General features: G+C 32.8%; 1 protein-coding gene across 1 annotated transcript in view; it reads left to right on the plus strand.

Annotated features, from left to right (window-relative positions):
• PIP4P2 (phosphatidylinositol-4,5-bisphosphate 4-phosphatase 2) overlaps positions 1-15,963 on the plus strand; it is a 724,054-nt gene that overhangs the window by 230,175 nt on the left and 477,916 nt on the right. The window lies entirely within an intron of this gene.

Below are 15,963 nucleotides of genomic sequence, written 5' to 3' on the forward strand. Positions count from 1 at the left end.
TCATTCTGAGGATTGCTTTTCATCCTGCTAGGGCAGGTTTACAGTAACTTTTATTCTAGATTTAGTTTCGTTCTACTCCTAAGGTGTGGCTTTCTGAGGTCTCTCCTGTATGTCCCAATTACTCAAGGAGGTCTCTCTATTTCAGGTCATCAAACTGTAAATATCTCCCAAACCACTGTAATATCCAATCGTTTTTAAATTTACACTCTACATAATTCTTCCTTTACTACTAGTTGTTTTTTGCCCAACCTCATTGACACCAGTGTAGAATTCAACCAAAGATTTTGCCCAACATATGCATACCAATTTTGTATGTAGCTCATTGTTGATATAGCTTTTATTTACCCAAACTCTACAATAATAAACCACTCTCTTATCAATTTGAATAATGCATTTTCTTGAAAAACAACTATGTTGGTCAGACACGGCATATATCAGTCATTCATTTCTTTTGATGATTCATATTCCATTGTATGGCTATGCCGCATTTTATTTACCTATTCATCATTTGAAGGACATTTGGACTGTTTTCACTTCTTTGTTCCATAAATAATGTTAATATAAACATTCTTATATAAGTTTTGTGTGGACAGATGTTTTTCTCTTGGGCATATATGAAAGAGTGGCATTGCTGGGTCCTATAACTACTTTAGAAATTACCATACTGTTTTCCACAGCAGTGACACCATTTTACATTCCAACGAGCAGTGTATGAAAGTACTGACTTCTCCACAACTTTGACAACACTTATTATTGCTCTTTTTTTATCATAGCTATCCTAGTAGATGTGAAATTACAACTCATGGTGATTTTGACTTGTATTTTCCTGATGTTTAACGATGAACATCTTTTTATGTACTCACTGGTTATTCGTGTATCCCTGGAGAACTATCTATTCAGATCCTTTGCCTATTTTTTAAATGGGTTATTTATAATTTTATTATTGAATTTTATTAGTTCTTTATATAGTTGATCCCTGAAGAACAGAGGTTGTGGTGCTGACTTCCTGCACAGTCAAAAATTCTCATATAGCTTTTAACTCTTCAAAAACTTAACTACTGATAGCCCATTATTGACTGGAAGCCTTCCTGATTACATAAACAGTTAACGCACATTTTGTATATGTATTATATATTGTATATATACAGCTTAATATAAAGTAAACTAGAGAAACAAAAATATTTAAAAATAAGAAAAAGAACATATATTTACTATTCATTAGGTGAAAATGGATTATCATAAAAGTCTTCATCCTTGTCCTCTTTACATTGAGTAGGCTGAGGAGGGGGAAAAGGATGGATTGGTCTGGCTGTCTCAGGAGTGGCAGAGGTGAAAGAAACGGAGGAGAAAGAAGCGAAGGCAGAAGAGGCAGGCACACTCAGTGTAATGTTTATTGAAAAAATTCACACATAAGTAGACCCATACAGTTTAAATCTGTGTTGTTCAAGGGTCAACTGTATATTCTGGATACAAGTCCCTTTTCAGATGTAAGATTTGTAAAAAAATTTCTCCCATACTGTGGATTATCTTTTCACTTTCTTTATGATGTCTTTTGAAGCACAGAAGATTTTAACTATGATGATGTCCAACTTATCTATTTATTTTTTGTCACTTTAGTGTCATATCTAAAAAACCATTACCTAATTACAGGTTATAAACATTTATACCTGGTTTTATCTAAGAAGTATATAGTTTTAGCTTTCAGCTAAAATAAATACATGTAGATATTTAATCCATTTTGCATTGACTTTGTATATAGCATGAGGTAGAGGTATAATTTCCTTCTTTAGCATGTGACTATCCAGTTGTCCCAACACCATTTGTTACAAAAAAAAAATTCCCCATTGGAATTGTCTTGGCATTCTAATATTATTATTTTTACTTTGGACTTAAAGAAATAATTTCAGGGACCCTCTCTGTCTCCAGACAACACTTAGAGAATGGCTATAGAGAATGGACATACATATATATTTGTATTTGATATAGAATGCTCTCAGAAGCCATTTAAAAAACAAGCTTCCAATGTGCCTAAATCTTCATCCTCCTGAAACAGCTTATATAGATAGAATAGCATGACCGTAATTGAGCAAAATATGCTTTCTGTCCTAGTGAATGACCTGTCATTTCTCTAAAACATTTAAGCATGTCTTCATCACCTATTGCCCACCTATAGACTAGGATAATACAATATGACTCTGTAGGATCTAAATACTGTTTTATATTTGGAGTTTTTACTTACCTAAATACAGATAAACTGAAAGATACATTATGAAATCCTCAAAGTTATGAGTTAAGGTTCTTAGGATAGGTAAGACCTCTGGATTTAAATTTTGGTCTCAAAACTTGCTGTGTGGCCTCGGCATAATTTCCAAAACTTTCTAAGCCTCTGATTCCTCATTCATAAAATAAAGACAATAATATTATTTCATTATGAATATTAATAATGTTAAAAACTAAGTCTCTTTCCTCATTCATAAAATAAATACAATATTATTTTATTATAAATAATATCAATATTCATAATAAAACCTTATATTATCAATGTAAGGTATAAAGCAGAGAATATATAAAGCACTTGGCACAGATTTGGGCATATACTAAGAATGCAATACATATCAGCTGTAATTAATCAACAAACATTCTTTGATTATATATGCTAAGCACTGTGTTTAAATACTGGAAATAATAAATAAGAATCAGTTCTTGACTCTAAAGCAAGGATTAACATATGCCATCTTCAGCAGCTTCCTATATGTTTGCTTAAAGACTCCCTTTTAGGGTATATTTTTATGCTTAGATTTATCCTCTTTGATCTTCAGATAGTCCAATGGCTTGTTTTTTTTACCTACCCTCCCAAACTACCACTTTCAAGATATAACACAAAGTGATCAAGTATCATTTACATTTTGATATGAACTTATTTATACCAAAGTATATGTTGAGGTTCATTCAGTCATTCATTTCTCCATTTATTCATGAATCCAGTAATCAGACTTTATTGAGCACTTACTAGTCCTAGACACTAAGCAAGCTGGGAATATAAATAAGATCATTTCCAAACTGTGAAAAAGAATATAGGTTAATTCATGAACATGAACTATAAGAATATAAAACAATTTTATAATTAATAATTACAAACAAATACCATAAATGTCCAAAGAAAGATAAGGGAAAATTTGTTTGAATGTATCAAATCAGCCCTGGATTATGATCTTTAAGAATTAAAAAAAAAATCAGTAAGAACCAGTGAAGAATTTCTAACTGGAGGAAACTGCAGTCATAGAGTAGGATTTCTACTAGATGAGGAGAAAGAAAAGGTACAGGTATTTCTCCCTGCTCCAGAAAAATATTATATCCTAAGAATAGCATTAAGGAAAATCACTGGTATTACATTTAAGATATCTCAGGACTGCTCTTAAATGCCTGTCTTTCCCTTCCCTTCTCTATTCTCTTCCTTTTACCTAACGCTTGCTTGCTCTCAAGTCTACTTTAAAGCATTGAGATAACAGGATTTAAGATCCTCTTCTTTTTTTTCTTAATGTTGTATCTTCACTTTAACACAACTGGTGAAATTGGATTTATTGACATGATAAAGATGACCATGAAGTCATTATTTTAGACACATAATGCACAGTTTTAGGATCAGTTTCTGCTGTCTTAAGTGTTCTAGCACCTACTACACATAGCCTATGAGAAACATGAAATTGTTCAAGGAATTTGCAGGCCTAGTGAAAGGAACCATACGAGGAGACCAAAAGTAATCTCAGGATTAGATACGTCTTCAAGGTAGAGTAAGATTCAAAGTCCTGACAACCTGAATATTTGGCCAATCACACAAACTAGGTCCTGAACAGATGGGTACAAAGGAAAAGTCTAAGAAAATGTCATATATTTATCACTACTATTAATACACTGTATTGCAAGTTTATATATGGAATACTCGGCCATTAGAAAGTACGCTAGACTTTATATGATATACAAGGACATATTTTTTCCAAACAAGAAAAAATGTACCTTGTCCAGGACAATTTCTTCTTCCCTTTGGTTTGTTTTCTGTTTTTATTAATAAAGCCCACTATGCCTCATCAGATATATTAAAGATAAAATACTCCAAATATAAAAATAAAATCAAGGAGTTAAGAATACCAAAATTCCATTTCATATGGAGATAAAGGCTTCTTGTTCTTAGCACATAAAGATGCAACCCCAGAACCAAGGTCCTAGGTCTTCTTAGCCATGACCCAGTCAGCACATTGCTTCAAGGAATGAATAAGCTTGAGCTCCTTCTAAGGTTTAGATTTGCATCCAACACTCAGTACAAAGTGACAGACACAGTGTTTGTGTTATAGAATCCTAACCATTGACGAGGCTCTGGGATTCGATGTAAGTCTATAGTATTATGCACTGCCTATATTCTTGAATTGTCAAGGATAATGGTAATATAATAGTGAGGATAAATAAATGCTAAAACAGAAAAAAGTATAGCCACTTATGTATCCATTCATGAAATGCAAGCCATCCATTAAATACAAGTCACTGGAGAACTAGAAAACTGAAAGGGAAACTTTGAGATTTTACATGAGCTATGTATAAATAAAAATAATTGAAACAAGTAATTGAATTGCTATATTTCTATTTACTATTGAATGATATAGATATTAAATATATCAAATTTTCCTTTTATACATGTTACTTGATTAAAGAGTTCATCTGTGTCTGTGTACAGTTATCATAGTTTGTGTCTCATTTAAAAAGTAAGTTGCTTCTTGGCCGGGCGCAGTGGCTCATGCCTGTAATCCCAGCACTCTGGGAGGCCAAGGAGGGTGTACCATCTGAGGTCAGGAGTTCGAGACCATCCTGGCCAACATGGCAAGACCCTGTCTCTACTAAGAATACAAAAATTAGCCGGGCACGGTAGCAGGAGCCTGTAATCCCAGATACTCGGGAGGCTGAGGCAGGAGAATCACTTGAACACGGCAGGTGGAGGTTACAGTGAGTAGAGATCGTGCGACTGCACTCCAGCCTGGGCAACAGAGTAAGACTCTTTCTCAAAAAAAAAAAAAAAAAAAAAAAAGAAAAAAAGAAAGTAAGTTGCTTCTAATATTTTTTATTTTAAAAAGTACCTCTCATGTTAAAATGTAACTATAAAGTATTTGAATAACTATAATTCACAGTTGAGACTGTATGCCAACCTTGAACTATTTTGTTTAATGGATTATGTGATTATGTGATTACTGCCTGACATGTCATGTCTCTGAATCATTATAACCATTTGAAAACAAATACTTCACATCATATAGAAGAAGCCTATGAATTAGTTTCTGTTGATCACCCATAGGTTAATGATCACTTCAAGCCTATTAATAAGATTCCTACAACTTCACCAGATAACCTGCAATTTTATGCATTTTTTTTATAATAAGCACATGTGTTTATTATGATATCGTCCTTAGCAAGGCTTTTATATCAGTTTTTCATTCTTTTAAGTTGAGTTATGCCAAGTTGCTTCCTGAAACCAGAACTGATTCTACTTTGTCCAACAAGAATAAAAAAATCTCAGAATATAAATAGTTTAAAGATACTTTTTTTCCTACTGTAAATGGCACACAGATGGTGCTTAACTGTTCTCTGAATCAATTCCAAAAATGTGCAACATCCTCAATAGGGAGAACTAAAGATGGCTGAAGTTCCATGAAAATCTTTAGAACTTGTAAAGGCTTTTCTAGATTTTAGATTGAAATTTTATTACCTACAAAGTTGTTTGGAGGAAAAAACATTTTCCTAGAACATGATTTTCAATGACATTTAACAATGTCTAATAAAATATTTTAGTTTACTTTGTACATTATTTCATAGATAGGAAGACTTTAAAAACCCAAATACTTCCAAATTCAACCCCACCCTCTGGCTAGCTTGTATGTTACAGATGGAGCTTTTAACAATTTTATTTGGATTTCACTCTTCCTTGAAAGATTTATCATTCTGTTTCCAGAATTCTATGTATCTACATGTTTTATTCTCTTGCATTTAATTATTCTCTTCTTTTTCATTTCCCTTCTCATATTTCACACCTTGTCTTTCTTCTTATCCTCATAAAATAGGAAGGTGATCAAAACGAGGTAGAAGCAAGTAAATGAATGGGAGAATAAAAGAAAGAAAAAGGAGCAAGAGCAGGATCTGTAAATCACATGATTCCCACAGAAGGCCTGGCACCCACCTAATGACTCTCATACACAAGTCCATGTCCGCATCCAAAACATGACCTAGGTGATATGCCAGTATTTTCCATCTTGAAGTCAAGGATGACTTAGAAAAACATTCCTGGAAATTTGGGGACCTCAAGGAGCCATAGAAATACATGTCATTCAAATAGAGTAATATTTTGTTAGAGAGTGTCCCAATTGTCAAATGAATATAGAAATTCTGAATTTCCAGAATCAAATTAGGGGCCTATGCTTCCAACATGCAAAAGTTTATGAAGGTTCTAGGCAAAAGGCCAGCATAATTGAGGGTTCATACTACTCAAATCAGCTTTCAAAACTTTCTGAAAATGTGTTTATATACTGAGTATGTTTCTCTTCAATATTACTATGTATCAGTCACTCTGCAGGGTTCTATCCTACAAAGATGTGACAAATGGTCCGATACCAAGAAATCATTGGCTAACAGAGTCACAAAGAGCTTCTCTTGTCTTCCCCTAGAAGTTTTACAGCTTTTCTTGTGTTTAGGTCTATGGTTCATAATGTTAATTTTTTTAGTTGTCAAAGTTTATTTTTTATGTAGATATCAAATTACACCAACACTGTTTGTTGAATAGACTATTCTTTTCCCATTGAATTATTTTATTAAGTTAATTTGAAGGTAATTAACATATGTGAGTCTATTTCTGTAGTCTATTCTGTTCCATTGATCTATATGATTGTTCTTATGCCAATACCACATTGTCTTTACTAACGTAGATTTGTGCTAAGCTAATTGCTAACTCACTGATAGGCAGTGTAAGTGCTCAGATATTTTTTCTCTTTTTCTATATTGTATAGGCTATTCTAAATTATTGATGCTTTCATACAAATTTAAGAATAAACTTGTCAATTCCCCAAAGTAGTCCTGATTGGAATTTGAATAAAATTGCATTATATCTGTAGACCAATTTGGGAAGTAATATTTTAACAATTTTGAGTCAATCAATATATTATATAGTTCCATTACTTTAGATATTCTTTAATTTCAGAAATGTTTTATAATTTTCAAAGTGCATGTCTTACATATATTTCATTGAAGTGATGAGAGAAATTTCATATTTTTTGATGCTGTTGGATAGGGTATTTTTTTTTAATTTCCATTTTAAATATTTATCACTAGTATATAAAGCAATTGAGTATTAAAATATTAACTTTAAATTTTATGGCCTTTGTAACTTACTACTTTTTAGTGTTAGGTTTTTATAAATTTACATTTGGGATTTTTTTATATTAACAATCATATCATCAGTGAGTGAAGAGCTCACAGTATTTCTTTACAATCAGTATGCATTCTCTTGACTTACTGAAGTGACTATGACCTCTAACAATGTTGACTAGATATGGTCAGATAGGTTTTTACTATTAAGCAGAAGTACAATACCAACTGTAGGTTTAAATATTTTTTGCCTATTTATTCTATCTATTATTGAGAGAAGAGTTTTGAAAATCCAAACTATAATTGTGGATTTGTCTGTTTGTCCTTGCAGTTCTACTATTTTTCTGCTTTATGTATTTTGAAGTACCATTATTAGGTGATTCAAATTTTACCTTTAGGATTGTTAGGATTGTTATGTTTTCCCGATTAATGGATCTTTTTCAGCATGCAATTTCTTTCTTTATCTCTGTTAATACCCATTTTTCTTTAGATTAGTGTTTCATGGTATATATTTTCCATCCTTTTACTTTTGACATATTTATTTTAAAATAATTTTCTTATAAATAGTAAATATTTGAGCTCGTTTTTTTAATCCAATTTGGCCATTTCTACATGTAAATTTCAGTATTTAGACCATTTATATCAAATACACCTTTTGATAGGGTTGGGCTTAAATCTATAATATGGTTGGGATTAAATCTTGCCATTTCTTATCTAGTATTCCATCTGTTCTTCGTTTCATTCTTCCTCTTTTTCTGCTATATTTTGAGTTGAGCACTTTAATAATTTCATTTTATCTCCACTAAAGGCTTATTAGCCATATATCTTTGTTTTATTTTTTAAATTGTTGCTCTGCATTTTACAATATGCATTGTTAACTTATCACAGCTTACCTTTACACAATAGTATACCACTTTTTGCACAACACAGGACCCTTACAACAGTATACTTCTATTTCTTCCTTCCTATCATTTGTACTACTGCCATATATTTTGCTTTTACGCTGGTTATTAACCCCACAATATTTTACCATTCTTTTTGTTATAAAGTATCATTTATCTTTTAAAAAGGTCAAAAGTAAGGGGAAAAATCTCTTCTATATTTGTCTACATTTTTACCATTTCTGGGACATATCCATTCCGTAGACATAGATTTCCAACTGACCTCATATTATTTCTGTCCTTTATAAGACTTATTTTAAATAACATATCTTGTGGTGCAGGTAAGCTAGTGATAAATTCTCTAATTTTGTTTTTAATGTGAAAAATTACATATTTTTTATTTTTAAAAGGGATTTAGTTGGGTATAGAATTATTGGTTGACAAGTTGTTTTGTTTTGTTTCTTTACCCAGCTGACATGTCACTTCATTGTTTTTCTCTTTTGTTTTTTCTTACTAGCTTTCAGACGAAAAATCTACTGCCATTATTAACTTTGTTCTTCTCTATATGTTTCTTTTTTCTTTGGGTATTTTCAAGATTTTTTCTTTATTTTTGTTTCTAAGCAGTTTGACTATGATGTACGTAGGTATATTTAGTCTGCTAGGGGTTCTTTGAGATTTTTGGAACTGTTGTTTGTTGACTTCAGTAAATTTTGGTGAATTCTTGGCCTGTAACTCTACACGAATTGTTGGGTTCTCACTATTCCCTGTTCTCATTCTGGGATGCCAAGTCTAGGTATTTTGTAGAGTTTGATAGTGTCCCACATTTCTGGATGTTTAATTCTCTTTTCTTCTCTCTTTTTCCTATTTGCATTTCAAGTTGAATTATTTCAAATGACTTATCTTCAAGTTCATTAATTTTTTTCCTCTTCTTTGTCTAGTTTGCAGATAAGTGCAAAGGAATTGTTTCTGTTAAGCATTTTCAATTTTTTTTTATACTTCCCAGTCTTCTACTGAAATTCTCCTGTTAATATTTTGTCTACATTTTTGCTAGATTTTAAAAATATTAATCATAGTTATTTCAAAGACTGCCGAAATTTTCCAACGTCTGGGATATCTCTATTTCTATTTCTACTGACTATTTTGTTTTCTTGCCAATGGGTCTTTTTTTTTGTCTGACACACACATACACACACACATACACACACACACACCCCAGGAAAAAAAAACAGGAATGAAAGTAGATATGAATAAACATCAAACATTGTGTGTGAAGAAACAGTAGAGACTGAGGTAACTATTATTTGTACCCAGAAATTGATATATCTCTTCTTCTCTAAGACTGTTATGTTGGTAGTTGAGTCAGTCTCACCAGTAATTGAAATGGATGAGAGTTTTGTAGTTGCTGTATTTATCTCAGTGCACTACCAACTCCAAATTTCTCCAATGATGGACCACAGCTTCCTCCTTGTGCTTAGTGTGACATGTGGAGTACTGAAGGTTTGTTTCATTGGTGACTTGGTGTTCCTGCTCCATTTTCTGTTTTTCTCAAGCCCTACTCATGACATATAGTCTCTTTCTGAACTCCTGCCTCTTCCCAAGTGAAGGACTGCTAATGCTTGCTACTCTCTTCTGATATTTCTAGTATGTACATTGGCTATTTCTTATTGCATGTAGTAGAATACTTGAATGATAAATATATAACAAAAGTGGGTTTTATAGCCACTGAATAATATGATTAGCTACCAGAATTTGAAATATATGCTCAATATATAAAATATATCATTAAAACCAGAGCTAGTATAAACTAGAGACAAAGCCTAAACTAAGATTCTTTTTTTAATGCCCGATAGACATTTACTTCTTTAGAGTTAATATGCTCTATGTCCAGAAATTACATCATTAAAGATTATGATTTATTAAATTTACCAGTAGGCACTTGCATGATAAAATCAATTCGGGTACTAGATTATTAAATCTAAGTCTAGAAAAAAAAACAGAATTTCACATTTGCTTCACATTGGAGGCTGAAATAGCCTATCCTGGGCATTCTCTGTGAAGGAGAATATAATCCCCTGAGGTTTACACAAATTCCTTGATTATAGATAGTGGCACAAGAAAAATTCAAACTGGATTACTGCCAAATAGAAAGAAAATTAAGTATGGGTTTTTTTTTTTTTTTTTTTTTTTTGACCCAAATGACTCTAATTTGCTTTTAGACATTTGGTGTTTTAACAAACAAAATATCCATTAATTCAGGCCATCTGGGAAGTGCTTCTGTGCTTGGGACATAAAGTCAAGGATTTTTCTGCCCTGCTATCTTTAACTGGACTATTTGTAATAATGAGGTTCAGATATTCAACATTAGACAAGATAGTCCCAACAAATGACTTACTGAATATTTTGATAAAGGATCTTCCACATGCTTCTTACTGATACATGTTAGTTGACATTAAATCCCATCTCCTTCCTTCTTTCTTTCATTATTTTTCCTCATTTTCTTATTTGTTCTTCATGGTAATTTCTCCCAAGCCACAGTTTTTACAGTACTACAAAGGAGAGCATTATTTTTAACTTCAGTAACTCAAATGCTACTTTCACTATATTTATCTTTTTAAACTACCACTTATATACCAAAATATATTTTTAAATTTAAATAATTTTTAATTTAGCCTTACCCTAAGCAATTATATATTCATCAAATTAGTGGTTCTCAAACTTTAGTACACATTAGAATCACCTGGAGGGATTGCTGGGCTTCAGCTGCAAAGTTTCTGATTCAGTGTATCTGCGGTGGTGCTCGATGATTTGCATTTCTAAACTCCCAGGTGATACTGTTACTGTTTGGGAACCACAATGTAAAAACTACACACTATTTTTGGTTTTCTTGTGCTTATTACACAAACACACACACACACCCCACTCATTTTGTAGTATACTAATGTATATTCAATATATAACTATTAAAAGTGAAAGGTTGCTTTGCGAACTACCAAAAAATATTCTCACCTATTGCACTTTTTTTTGAAGGAATTTTCTAGCAGATCTCACTCTATTCTCCTGATAAATCATTCTCTATTTAGTTATTTCTACTTCTTCCCTACTTTTTTCCTTTGATTATAAAGCTCCGAATGCCTGTAATGTTATGTATTAGTTTGTTTTCACACTGCTATAAAGAACTGCCAGAGGCTGGGTAATTTATAAAGGAAAGGGGTACAATTGACTCACAGTTCCACATAGCTAGGGAGGCCTCAGGAAACTTACAATCACGGCAGAAAGGGAAGCAGGTACGTATTAACATTGCAGCAGGCGAGAGAGAAGTGCAAGCAGGGGGAATGCCAGACGCTTATAAAACCATCAGATCTCGTGAGAACTCACTATCATGAGAACAGTAAGGGGAAAACTGCCTTCACGATCCCATCATTTTCCACCAGGTCTCTCCCTCAACACCTGGGGATTATAATTCAAGATGAGATTTAGATGGGGACTACCAAGCCTAACCATATCATTTTATCTGCACGCAGATAAAATGTCTCCTGTCATACTCACACATACAGCATTAATATATAGGTGTTTGGGGTTGCTCATTAGTTGTTTCATAAATATACGGGGGTCTGGAGTTGCCCATTAGTTGGGAAAAAAAAAAAGTTTTGTCTCAAGAAACCTAGAGAAAAGCTTACAAGTACCCAATAGGAAGACCAGAGTTCATCATGCTATTTTGCACAGCCCTTCTTTCTCCACCTCTGCCTCAAAATCTAGCTGAATTACATCATGATTTTGAATCTTAAGACCATGGTCTCTTCAACACATTACTTGTAAAGCACTATTTAAGTAATGGATTTAGAGAACAGCATTTAAGACTGGTTGTTTATTAATATATGTTGACAGTGAGAACTGTAATTGCAGATTAGACAAATAATATGACAGCGGATTACTATCATTCTTCTTTTCATTATTGTCTAATAAACGTTATTACTAATACTGTTCCAACACTTCAATAAAGACAAGGTCTGCAAAATCAGAAAGGAGATGGAAATTCAAGATATTTTCTAGAACCATGTCTAAAATAAAGGCACTCGGTATTATATTTTCACAGACAATCTGGAAATGCACACACTGCTTACTTTCACCCTTAGGATTTCCCTCACGTTGCCCTTCTCATCTGGAATGTCTTCCTTTCTCACCTCTATCAATTCAAACTTGACCTTTGCTTTAGGCTCAGCTGGAACACCACCTCTTCAACACAGCCTTCATCAATCTTTTTTTCCTTGGTACCCCTAAAGCAATTATAGAATGTATTTTAGCACTTTTATTCTGTTGTATATTTTCAACATTGTTTAATAAATATTACATTTTCCTCAACCAAAGCAGGGTATCCCTCACAGCCCCTATAATTGTGCTAAGTATATGCTAAGTGATTCGTCTTTGTGTTTATTCTAGTGACTCCTAAAGAAATATCTAATTATACTGTTTTCCCTATTATTTAACTATATTTCTTATTTTACTCATAAAAATAGTCTGAGCCAAAATTCTACTATTAATTCATTCTATTATCATAGATACGTTTTATATGTGTATATTTTACTTATTGTCTTAATTTTTATTTAATTCACTATGGCCAGCATAGCATAATTTTATAGAAAATTTGTATTGTAAGTCAGTCTTTAATATGAAGTCAATTTTTAGATTAGTTGTCTAAATGAGTAAATAGGCTCTTAATAATTCTGATTCCTCCTAAAATCAAGAAAAATATCCCAAATTTTATATCCATAAATTATAAAACATCATATAATTATACTGCTTTAGAAAAAAATACATAACATCAGGAAAAATACAGTTGTAGCTATAAAACATTATATAACTAGTTTATTTGCATTTTTCTTTTGTCAACACATCATTTTGGCATCATGTAGACAATGTTAATGTCTATACAGTGCCAAAATATTTACTGTAACAGCCAACTGACATGTGGGGAAAAAAATCAACGTATTTCCTTTTGTACACTTGATGCTAAACAACTGATTCAATTTATTTTTTAACATAGAAACAACCACATTAATCAATATTTTGAAAAATGTTTATATTCTAGTCCCTCAAATTTAGCCTAACAAAAGATGGGGAGGAAGATGACATATACTTTGTCTCCGCCAAAAGGCACCTTGCCTCTTCACAGAAGCTACAGAGGACTCTCGGGCATATGGAGACAGTTTTTACCACTGTCAGGTCCAGTGGTAGTCTGTTGAGGAGAAGCAGGAAATGCTTTATCGACCACAAAAAGGAATTGTCTCAAGAAGCTTCTACCTTTATAAATAAAATCTCAACTGAAAACTGTTGTGATACTGAGAGCATGGTAAATTGATTCAGAGAAGGAGACAGAAAACTTTTTTTTTTTTTATCAGAAAAGGACACCATCAAGCATTTTTCATTTATTTAAAGTTACAGAAATAATATAAAACTAAGCAATCATACATTATATTCTGCTATATTCTAGTAATACCATAAGTGTTTTCCTTGCATTTGATAATTCTGATTCAAACCATTTCCACTGAGGTGTAAAAACATTAAGGCATAAGCTGGGCACAGTGGCTCACGCCCATAATCCGAGCACTTTGGGAGGTCAAGGTGGGTGGATCACAAGGTCAGTAGATAGAGACCATCCTGGCCAACATGATGAAACCCCATCTCTACCAAAAATACAAAAATTAGCTGGACATGGTGGCACGTGCCTGTAATCCCAGCTACTCGGGAGGCTGAGGCAGGAGAATCGCTTGAACCAGGGAGTCAGAGGTTGCTGTGAGCTGAGAGCGTGCCACTGAACTCCAGCTTGGCAATAGAGTGAGACTCTGTCTCAACATAAAATAAAAAAAAATAAAAAATAAAAAATAAAAATAAATAAAATAAAATAAAATTTAAAAATTAAGATATAAACTCTAAAACCTATTTTCCAGAAAAGTAAAACAAGTATCTGATGCTAAAGGAAAATAAATTCTGAAGTCAGAAGACTTGAATTCAAGTCTCTGCTTCCTCATTAACCAGTTCTCCTTCATCATTAACTAGTTAGGTCACCTTGGGCTAGATGCTTTAATTGCCTAAGCCTCAATTCTCCTGTCTATAAAATGAGATTAGTAATACCAATTTTACCCTTCTATGATGAGGTTAAATGAAATAAAAGAAATATTTTTGTAAGCCATAGAAAGTAAAAACTAAACAAGAAATTGGCAGCCCAGATCACTGACTTCTTTGTTGTTATTCATATCCTCAAAGATTAAATGAATCACAGGGCTGCCATGTGCTTTCACAGATTCGATGTAGCTACAACTCAATCACTGTCCTCTAAAGTGTTAGAATATCACCTTTTTGCAAATGTTTAGTGTCATGTTGGACAAAGCATCTGCATGATTAAGTATGTATTTTCTTTTGAATGTTACTGATGTGTAGGCAGAATCTAAGTACATGTATTTGCATTTGGTCAAGTAAAAGAAAGGTTTAAAAATGCACAAGGAATAAAGGGTGCTAAGCAAAGATGGCAGTCACATTAATAACTAAACAACCAAACCTACTCCAGTGTAATTCAGCAAGTAATGGTGGACAAGACTGTCAAATTTATAGAATCTGAAGTGCTGAAAGGAAGCTTAGAAATGAAATCCTTCACCTCCCATCTCATGAGAGAATCCCTCCTGCAATTTCTATGATCAGCCAGATCATTTTCATTACATCCCTACATTCAAGCATTTTCTTTTCCACTCTTTGTGTCGGCTGGCCTAACAGTCATTCCTTAAACAGCATGACAAGTTTTTCTAGGTTCCTTCCGATTTTTTTCTTGGAGGAGATATCAAAGAATCTTTTGGGGAAGGAAGAAAGGAATGGATAGTATGAAATAAACCTCTTCTGCCTGCTATTCAGATTAATTTTCTCATATTTTCAAAAGTTATCTCAATCTAAGGTAGATGTACACAATCCCAAATCAAATAAATTTATGCTTGTGAACATATGTGTATCTTCATAATAATTTTTAATCAAATAGAAATTTTTAGTTGATATTGTGATAGTTTTACTATATTCGGTATTTTCAAACTGTTTGGGATTCTGATAGGTATTCGTAAGTACAGTTGGATTTGTTTTATACATAAAATTAACACATATATAATGTATTAACATATGTTCAGAAATTAATTTATAAAAATAAGTATTTCCAATTTTAAGTTATTATTATTCTTTATATGCTCTAACATCACTGTTCTTCCTCTTGTCCTATTGCCTTTTACTCAAGTGTAATCAAGGCCTTCACTGGAAAGACAAAACTGTAAATGTTTCTATCTACAGGTGGGAAATTGAACACATTTGCTTTGTCAGGAACTGGATAAAGAACAAGAAAAGCTGAACAAAGGAAAACTGTTTTAATGCATATGCTCCAGGCCTCAGAAGACTTTGAAATAAAGTAGCACTTCCTTTTTACTTTTTTTTTGTTATAAATGTACTTTTGTACAGACACTCTTTCATGAGGTTTCTTTCTCCCGGTACCTCTGGGAATCCTGACACCATTTGTTACATGCTCTCAAATTATATTTTGGAACTCACTGGTCACTTGGAATACCCCAATCTAATGCCCCCCAGTTCTGAGTTGAGTTTCATTTCATGTACATCTCAGGGTGGCGGTGCTTCTCCCCTATAGAAGCTTTACTGCAAG

The sequence above is a fragment of the Macaca thibetana genome, chromosome 8 (genome assembly GCF_024542745.1).
Source record: "Macaca thibetana thibetana isolate TM-01 chromosome 8, ASM2454274v1, whole genome shotgun sequence".
Classification (NCBI taxonomy): domain Eukaryota; kingdom Metazoa; phylum Chordata; class Mammalia; order Primates; family Cercopithecidae; genus Macaca; species Macaca thibetana.